The following is a 10,214-nucleotide window of genomic DNA, read 5'->3' on the forward strand; positions in this document are numbered from 1 at the left end:
TGACAGGTTTTTTACTTAAAAATGTTTATTCCGGCACATTTGTCCAGTGAATTAAGGACTATTCACACATTTCAGTTCCGTGAAAGTGCCTTCAGTGCGCCGTCAGTGTTCTTTTCTTGTCGGAACCCTTCTGTTCTGTTTCCGTGCTGTTTCCGTTCCGGCACAGCAAATGCAGTGACATACCGACTTCAGTGAAAATAAAAAAAATATCGGTGACGACGAATTTGTGTTTGCCGGACGGACGCTACACTGACGACGAGCTGCACTGAAACGATACGGTGCCGGATAGGTGTGAATGCACACATAGAAAACGAATGAAATAATATCAGTATCCGTGCACGGTGTCGTGCCGGCACTGAACCGGAACAGCCAACCATCAGTAATTTAGATTTGCAAATTACACTACTTGTAAATTTCTTAATTACTAAGGAGTGTATCGAAAATAAACTATCCACAAAATTTTCCTTCAAATTATGATAAAAAACAATATTTTATTCAAAAACTAATTTTTCCTTTATTGTACGAGGTTAAACTTGAACATAATGAAAACCGGATGAAATTTAAGTTATTCCTTCACGAATTTTCGAACTTTTGATCGAACGCCCTTCATCAAGTTCCGGATAAGTGTAGCTTTGGACGCTTGAGCCCAAATTTTTTTGAACTCCTGCATGTTCCCAGTTGCCTTAGCAGTCTTCTTGAAGACCCCCTTCACGATTGCCCAGTAACGTTCGATGAGTCGAAGCTGAGGGCAATTTGGTGGATTGATATTTTTCTCAACGAAATTTATACCCTTTTCCGCAAGCCAATTGAGAGTGGTTTGGGCAAAGTGAGCCGACGCTAAATCCGGCCAAAACAGTGAAGGTGTAGTATGCTTCTTATATAAATGCAGCAATCTCTTCTGGAGACACTCAAATGGATAGATTTCTGCATTTATATTTCCGGTAGTGTAAAAAATGGTTGACTTCAAACCACAAAAACATATTGCTTGCCATACCAGTACCTTTCTACCGAATTTCTCCACTTGAATCGACCTGTCCGCATCGCTCACATCCTCCCCAACGACGACAGTAAAGTATTGTAAGTAAGTCTCATCGTCCATTAAAACGCATGCATTCGGACACTGGAAAAGACGCGAATACAATTTCCGGGCCCTTGTTGCTGCTCGCTTCTTCTATTCTACACTTTGTTTCGAGATTTGCTGCTTCTTGTAGGTCTTCAGGTGATTTCGCCTCTTGATACGCTGGACCATTCCGACACTCGTTCCTGCTTTTTTGGCCAAATTACGTATTGACATTGATTTGTTCTTCATGATTAGAGACACCACTTTCTGATTCAGTTTCAGGTTGGAAGAACCGGGTTTTTTGCCTCTTCCTGGTAGTTCATCCAAAGAATAGTGTTCCCCAAACTTATCCATAATGGTTTTAACACTGGCATGATGAATTCCAAACCGCTTCGCCAATTTTCGCTTAGTAATACCCTTCTCACTTAGCCGTGTGTTCAGAATCTTAATTTTCACTTCCTTTTCAATACGCGACATTTTGAAAACGCAGAACTTCAACCGCACAAACAAGAAAACAAACGAAAGCTGACAGCCAAACGCACAGCATGCTTGATCTGAGCATAAAAAACCATTACAGATACATGCGTACAACAAAAATGTATGTGGATAGCTTATTTTCGATACACTCCTTAGCTATTTCAACAGAGCATAACAGGATTCTATCAAAATTATATGTGATCTTAATATTTACATCTCATTATGTTATAAATATGATTCCAACTCAGAAGCAAACATTCAGATTTTATTAAGATTATAGCAAGTCCAGATATTATATTAAGGGCCGTTACATTTCAGATAAAACTTCACTAGAGAATTGAAAAAAAAAAAAGAGTTCAAACACTTTTGTCGACCATGTTTTTGACTTTCAACCCGAAAAATGCTATGCTTCAATAAAGAGCAGTAACAAACATTTTTTCCATTTTCACATACCTGAAGATGCTTTTGAAAACAATAATTTTATATTTGATTTTGAAATGACAGCCTGAATTTTAAATTTTAGAACGTTCCTAAGTAATTCCTACTTAAATTGTATAAAGTTTTTATTCAAATATTAATTTTAAATTGAAAATAAATATTTTTCAAGATGATTTTGGGCTTTTTCTCTTACGAACAAAAAAAAAGTCAAGGCAAAAGCTTTAAAACACGATCAATAAATATTGGAAATAGTGATATAGCATTCGACCCCGTTCATTGAATCCGCAATGTTTCCTAAGAGATGATTTTCACAAGTTTGGAGTAAAATGAATTCTTAAATTCTTTAATTTTATCGGTGGCCGATTTTTGTTACCGAAAACACAGAGTGATAAGTGTTAAAAATTTCAAAACGTCTTTAAAAGTGACGCTGCAATAAACGGGAAACAAAATCTAAACTGGGCTCAAAATCAAAATCCAAACTCAGCTCAATACTTTCTCGATTTATAGGTCTTTTAGTTGCATATTGAAAATAGCGACTTTAACGGACCCCGGATGTACTGAAAATAGAGAAAAAAAAATCTTAAAAAATTCGTATCGATTTATGTTTAGTAATTGCTATACTTTATACTATGTTGATCTGATGATTTTTTACGTAGTTCTAAATAAAACACTTTGTTAATATTACATTGAAAAATGCTCACTAGTGGCGCTGATGATATCATCATGGCCTAACGCAAACTAAAGTAATATCGAATCACTTTCACAATTTTTGGATCAAAAATCAGTAAAATCGAAATGAGTTGGGTAGGTCATCAATTAATAAGATCTACGAATTGCAGATATCGAGTTTTGCCCGTTGTCATCTATATCATTGCATGAACATTTTTGAATTCATGAATCAGACAAAAACAATTTATTGCACCATAATATCTTCGATTTGAAAAATTCAATCTATCCATATCTGATAAATTTATGATAGTCGCATTTCGGAGTGTTTTGATTACTTCCAATCCGGATCCATCAGCTGGGATTCGAAATTTGCAATGTAGAGTTTGAAGCAACCGACTCGCATTATGAGACTTTCCATTTGAATCATTTTTCTGTGAGTCAATCTAAGTAGATATCAAACAATCAAACCGGAATGAAAGTTCAATTTTGATGGTTTATGAACATTACTTGCGGGGCTTCTGGCTGCGGATATCGCAAACTAATGTGACTAATAGACAATTGGTTGATCATCAATCATAGAAACTTGCTATTCGAATCAATGTTATATACATTTCTGATTTTTCACTGACTTTCAAACGAATTTTTATTCTAATCTAAATTTACGAAAATCGATTCAGCCATCCTCGAGAAAATTAAGTGCACATTTTAATCAAATATTCCCGCCAATTGACACACATACACGTACAGACACTTTACTGCTTCAATTGAACGAGCGAACTGATTCGAATTGAAAGTCGGCCCTCTTGGTACAAAGAAGAAAAAACTGAAAATTTATCATTAATTAGTTAATTTCCACAGATTCTATAAGGTAGTTTTGTTTTACTGAATTTAATCATTTCCGTTCATTTACAATTATTCTTCAGTACTAAAAAGCTTGCTCATAGCTCTAAAATAGCCCCTTTGTCATTCCTATGCCGGTTGGAGGGAAACGATGAAAGAGGTGGAGAGCGATAGATTATTTTTGTAGCAATATGGACTTACACTAGTTATTATATGATGCCAATATATCCTCCCAACCTCAGTTGGTTCTCATGCCCCGATGCAATCGTAGCGTATGTTGGCATCTCAAAACTTCCCGGTTCGAAACCAGTCGCTTAACTGTTCATGGTTTTCTTTATCGCAAATCAAATCGCCTAAAGGTACGCAATTTCATCTTACTTCGCGAAATCTATTTTTAGATTTGCACGATAAAGCCTTTTCCTCCGAAAAATGGGTAATAACAGCTGAAAAGTCGTATTAAATTTGTAACAAATTTAGATATAATATTGATATTTACATATCAAGGTTTGTAACAATTTTGTTATCACCTAGGTTAAATTGAGTTATAATTTTTGTTATTTTAACTATTAACGAGGCCAAGATTATGACTAGTTTAGATAGAAAAAACGAAACAACCCCAGATACAATTTTGTTATCCCTTGTTGATCGGGGATGCCTTTCTCATATCAATCATACTAAGATATATAATACTGTGGAATTCTTCAAAATAATTTTTTTCGATTCTTGAAAGAATAACCGAAATCGGTTTGTTTGGCGGCTACTGATAAAAACTATCAATTGGAGAAGATTTAAGGTCGATTTAGAAAACTTTTTACGGGTTTACGCCCTTTTCAGTGATAGTATACAATTTTTAACACACTTTACCCTATATTTCCGGATCCGGAAGTCGGATCCGGATGAAATTCTGGAATTACGTATGGGACCACAAGACCTTTCATTTGAATCTAAGTTTGTGAGAACCGGTTCAGCCATCTCCGAGAAAAGTTAGTGCAAAAAAAAACGTTATATACACACATACACACGGAACCCCTCGCGATCGTGAAACAACCAAAATATTAATTGTTTTTCTGAATTTTATTGGTTGAAATTTGGTACAACTAATCGATTCTTGTTTTTTCTAAACTGTCATTTTTGTTTTTCGATCAACAGAAACGATGGTTGAAATAACAAAATTTTTGATTGTAAAAAAAGATGCTGTAGTCAAGACACACACCTTTTAATTTCAATAAAGATTTTAGTTGCAACAACCGACCTTGTTTTTAATTTAACAGTTATGTGAGTTGAAAAACAAATCGGTTTTAGTTGTTTTAGATATTACGATTAGTTATTTCAACTCAAGCAAAATTATTGATTTTGAAGATAACATGATGCTCATTCATTAACATGCATTTCACGATGGAGAATCAAGTTGATTTTAAGACCAAAATTCAAACGCATACAATTCACTCGGTTCTAGTTTTTCTTAAACACGTTTTGTTAATTGCATTATCTCTAACGGCTATCGGTTCTGTGTATAGCACTACTTTATATCAATCGTTTCTTTCGTTTTTTCTTATACCCGGGTTGGCGGTTCAATGCATAGGGCGCTGGTCTTACAAACCAGTTGTCGTATGTTCGAGCCCCGACCTGGAAGGATTCGTAGTGTCAGTAGAATCGTAGCACCAGCCCAGCCATGCAATGGTTCTGTACACTCTGAATCGGCTGCGAAGTCTGTTCAAACAGAAGGTCAAATTCCGCTACAGGAATGTAATACCAAGGCTTTGCTTTTTTTTCTTCTTGTAACACTAGAGCAGTAAAGATGTAGATAATTTATCATCACATTAATATTCTGACAACTAGTGTTGTGATAAACATTAATTTACTATCATTCAAAAGTTACTCTTCACGAGTTTTACAAACGTATAATAAGCGAATTTGGTTTGCATGAAAATGTTTAAGAACCGCATTTGAATTTCAATTAAAGTAATGGTTGATTTTCCATTGCAATTTTTGTTTTGCTTTGTGCTGTTTTTGACATTAGACAGCATTAAAAACAACATATTTTTCAACTACTTCAATATGTGCAAATCAAAGAGCAAATTGGTTGAATCAACTAATTATTAGTTAAAACAACAACTTCAAAAATCAAAAATTGCGAGATCGTAATTTTTTGATTGGAGGGTTTTTCGTGCACACACAGACATTTTGCGTACTCGACGAACTGAGTCGAATGGTATATGACACACGAGGGTGATTCATTTTCACTATGGCCATGCTGAAACCATGAAAGGTTAGGAAACGGAAGGCGTCACGCGTCTGCTATTTCTGTAACTCACTTTTGCAGTTAGCGTCGCACGATCAACATCTCGTCTTAAAAATCGTGTTGCTTCGCGATAACTCAATTTATTTACATGTTTAAAAATGAAATGATGGCAAAAAGTACTCAATAGTTGTAAACGCCGGATAAATTTCCTGAATTGGTTCTTGTTAGAATTAGAATCATTAAGATATTCCCAAAGGATTAAGCGTAGTTTTTCTATACTCAGTACCTTTAAACTGTTTGTTGTGTTTTTTATCTCTCATTTAGTCCAAGTTCTTTTTTTGTATGGTACAATATGTTGGTCGTGCTCTAGTATAGATGCACCGTTACAATTCTGGATACGAAGCGGTAAAAGTTGCAAAATTATCATAATCTATATATATATAAAAATGCAGAGATCATTCTTTGTAATCGCATCACGTAAGAACGGATGGACGGATTGAGATGCTTTTTTTTTTTTGTTTGATCAGTTTTTACCCCCACCGGGTTCGTACATCAAAAAAATTTGGAAAACTTACCGGAAAAGTGGGAAAAACCAATAAAATTATTTTGTATGGACAATGGAATTTTCCACTGAAAAAGTCGCCAATGATTGCTAGATTTACGATTGATGGCGCGCAACGATTTGCATAAGTGCTTGACCGTTGAAGGAAAGAATACTAGATCGTTGAAAAAATTGTTTGGCGCGCAACGAGATATTTAGTGTCGAGATTTCACATGCATACTTGATGGATGTGATTCGTCATTTCGAACCACGTGCTCAAATGGGTATCAAAATTATTGCTTACTAATGTCGTTTTCGCTTGAAAAATATGAAACTGATCCAAGGTAGTTTCATCAAACAAACACTTTTCACGAAACTGTGATGATTTCGCACTTAGCAACGGGGGTTTGAGTAAAACTGATTTAAAAACCAGGTTCGAAACTGACTCGATTTTCAGTTCAACAACGTTGAAACTAGGTTCGAGACTGACTTCAAACAAACGGTTTGACAGCAGTTAGAGTGGAAGCTGGGTTAGGTTTGGCATCAAGCGAAAACGACATGAATGACTCAATGACTGTTCTAGAAAACCGTTGTAGGCAGGAGAAGAAGTTTTGATATCATTTTTCAGTTGATGAATTGTGTTCAATGGAGTCAGATGAATAGTAGATAGTAGATTGCGGGGACAAGATTAACAAATCAGAAATTTTTTTAATGAATCAATGTAAAGATTGCGCTGTAGAAGCGCTAAGGTCACACTAAGAGATTTTCCTTGCATTTTTCTTTCTAATGATTTATATTAGACTAAGCGCACAAGGTAAGTGGTTATTAGATATCAATGTTCAAGATGATTACCATAATGTATTGAGACTGTTATTTCATGTTGCATATTCTGTGAAGAATGTTCAAACTGGTAAGATCAATATCAAATTACAATTTAATAGTTGTCTCCAAGCAATCAAAAGTTTCACAGTACCTGAAAATATCCACTTTATTAGAGCTCTAAAATACGCATGGTACTTTTTGATAACTTGAACGTACAGAACAGATTCTTAGAAAAATTTCTCGCTGCTTAAAAGCTGTACACATCGAATTATTTTTACGGATGTCGGTACAGTTTTACTGACTTTCAAACAGCTGGACATTCGGTAATCTGTTCAGTAAAAGTTTTATTTGCTGAATGATCGGTACAGTTCCACTGAACTTCGATCTGTCATAATTCTAATGACTTCTTCATCATTCTATAGCGACGTTCGGCGAAATTTACAAAACAATTCTAAAAATATGTAAACGTCTTGACCCGTAAAGTGTTACAATTTTTTGGTAAATTGTATTAGAGATCAGGGAAAGGAAGAAGTCATTTGGTTTACAGAACATATTTTCATCCGATTAATTATTATTTTTGCGTGTGATGAATGAATTGAATTACATTTGCTCTCCAGAAATAATTTATTCAAATAAAATGATCAATTATCTTTCGGATGAAATTTAGTAGAATATGGGATCACCCTTCATATTTTTAGAGTGCTGAAATAAAAAGTTGTAGAAGGCTTTTTGAATAGATTCACTAAATGAAAAATTACCGCTAGGAATCAGTATTATCTATTTTTCGCAAGCAATCAACTCGCACCACTTTTTTTTCTCTACAAATCTAGAAATTTTCACATCTTTACGTCCGAAAATTATGTTATTTGACAGATCTTTATTTCTGCTGAATGTATAGTGATGATTACCGAATTATTTTTTATTAATTTTCCGAATATTGGTAAAACTTTCACTGAGTTCGTCAAGAGAAATGACATTTCAGAGTTCACAGAACGTGTCAGTAAACAATAAATAATCGTAACTTTTACATAGGATTTTCCGATATTCAGTAGCTTTCAGTAAAAATAATATTGTATAGATCGTTGCCGGAAAAATTATTACCGAACACAAAAATAGATTTTTTTGTATGTATAAGAAACTGCTTCGAAGTTTGTTCTGTCGGGTTAACATTTACGTATGAGTAATTCCTTAAAACGGACTGTTCAGAATAGAAATCTGTGTATTTGTTCAGTTTTCGCTAAACAGAGGTATTACATATTTTCACATTAATCTTTGGTGTTATTTCTTCTTTTTGAGCTAAAGCGAGTGTGTGTCGAATTCGAATTTAATTGTAGGTTATCAATTTAATTGTAGGTTAGTAATCAGAAAAATAATGGAGAGAAACGTTGACCACTTAGTCTTTTGACAATTCTTCTGGCGAGACTAAGTTCGACGGGTCAGCTAGTATACTAATACGAATGATTATCTTTACTTCCAAATACGCGAATGAAGCATGTCAGTTTTATTCGTATTCACGTTCTCCAGTTGTGTCTGTGACATTGCCCACTCGCCTTTTTAACACTGTATTGTTCTCTGTCTCTGTCATTACGACCGAAAACGGTTTATTTTGTCAACTGTCTCGGACGAGGTATGAGAGCGAACTGTCAGAGAACTTATGTTTCTCCAACCATTCTAACTAGCCACCGCGACAAGTAGGTGTAAATCAAATATGAAATGATAACTTGAAGTTTTTGTAGAAAAGAAAATCTAGAAATTTTAAAAGTTGCCTTTCTCATATTACTTTTATTTTCAAAAACATCACTAGAAGATTCTGTAAAGATTTTTTAAAAACTTGAACAAAATCAAAAACTTTCTTTAGTATAAACTACCATCCCCTTTTCAATTTGTAGCAGTTATGTCAAGTTAATATAGGTTAAAATGTGTCAACCCTGACCGCTATACAAAATTGAGCTAAGCATGCTTTGTGCTAGGCGTATTCTTCTCCCGTACTAACACGTACCGATGCGTACCGGTTTTTGCATCATTTTGTATGACAGTTTGAAAGTGTTGATACTTATTGCCCTATAATTTCGGAACCGGTAGTTGGATCTGGATGAAATTGCATAATATCATTTAAAACAATTAGAGCTTTAATTTGAGAAATCGAAGTGAATTCCGTTTTTGGAGTTGTTCTTCACTATTATCGGTGCTTCCGGAAGCGAAAACCGGGGACTATTACTCAAGAGTAGGTTTATATACCCACTAACTAACAAGATCTGTCAATTAGATGATTTTCGTCATCGTTTGTGAAAAAATGCTCAAAATACACTAATCGCACTGTATTACCAGAACCGGAAGTCGGATCAGGATCAACATATCAAGGACTTTTTTTAAGAATTTCAAGACCATTTTTATCTTAGTTTATAAAAATCGGTTAAATTGAGAAAATTTTCTCATAGATTTGCACATATTTCCTTGAAATTCCGGCACCGGGAGTCGAAAAAAGACGAAATTCTATAATGAGATCATAAGACCTTTCATTTGAATCTGAGAAAATCGAGTGGCCTTTTTCCGTGTCTTGTTACCCATTTCTGGACATGTTCATAAGAAAAATTATGGCAAAAATAAGCCTGTTTAATAAATATTGTTCTACTTCAAAATAAACTGTCATTCGATCAACTTCACTATGTACAAAATATTAAAATAGAAAAAAGCTCGTTGAAATCACGAATAGTTTATATATAAACATTCAAAGTTTCTAGTCTGCAATGCAGTCTACATTTGTTCGATGAATGGGTCTAATGCTTCTATTTTCATATAGAAAGGCTATGCAATCACTGTGGAAAACAACACTTGAACCGTCACTCGGCCGAGTTTCAGCTCAGTTCGTCGAGAACACAAAATATCTGTTTGTGTATGTGTGTGACAAAAATGGGCACTTCTTGGAGATGGCTGAACCAATTTTCACAAATTCACTAATGAATGTTCTCGTGGTCCCATAAGAACCTCCCATTTTATTCTAATCTAACATCAGGTTCCGGAGTTATATGCGGATAGGAGAAAAATTTCCAATTTCAAGAGTTTGTTTTCGAAAGGAATCCTAATTCCTGGTTCCGAAAATATTGGATATTGTAATCAAAAACTCC

The sequence above is a fragment of the Malaya genurostris genome, chromosome 2 (genome assembly GCF_030247185.1).
Source record: "Malaya genurostris strain Urasoe2022 chromosome 2, Malgen_1.1, whole genome shotgun sequence".
NCBI lineage: Eukaryota > Metazoa > Arthropoda > Insecta > Diptera > Culicidae > Malaya > Malaya genurostris.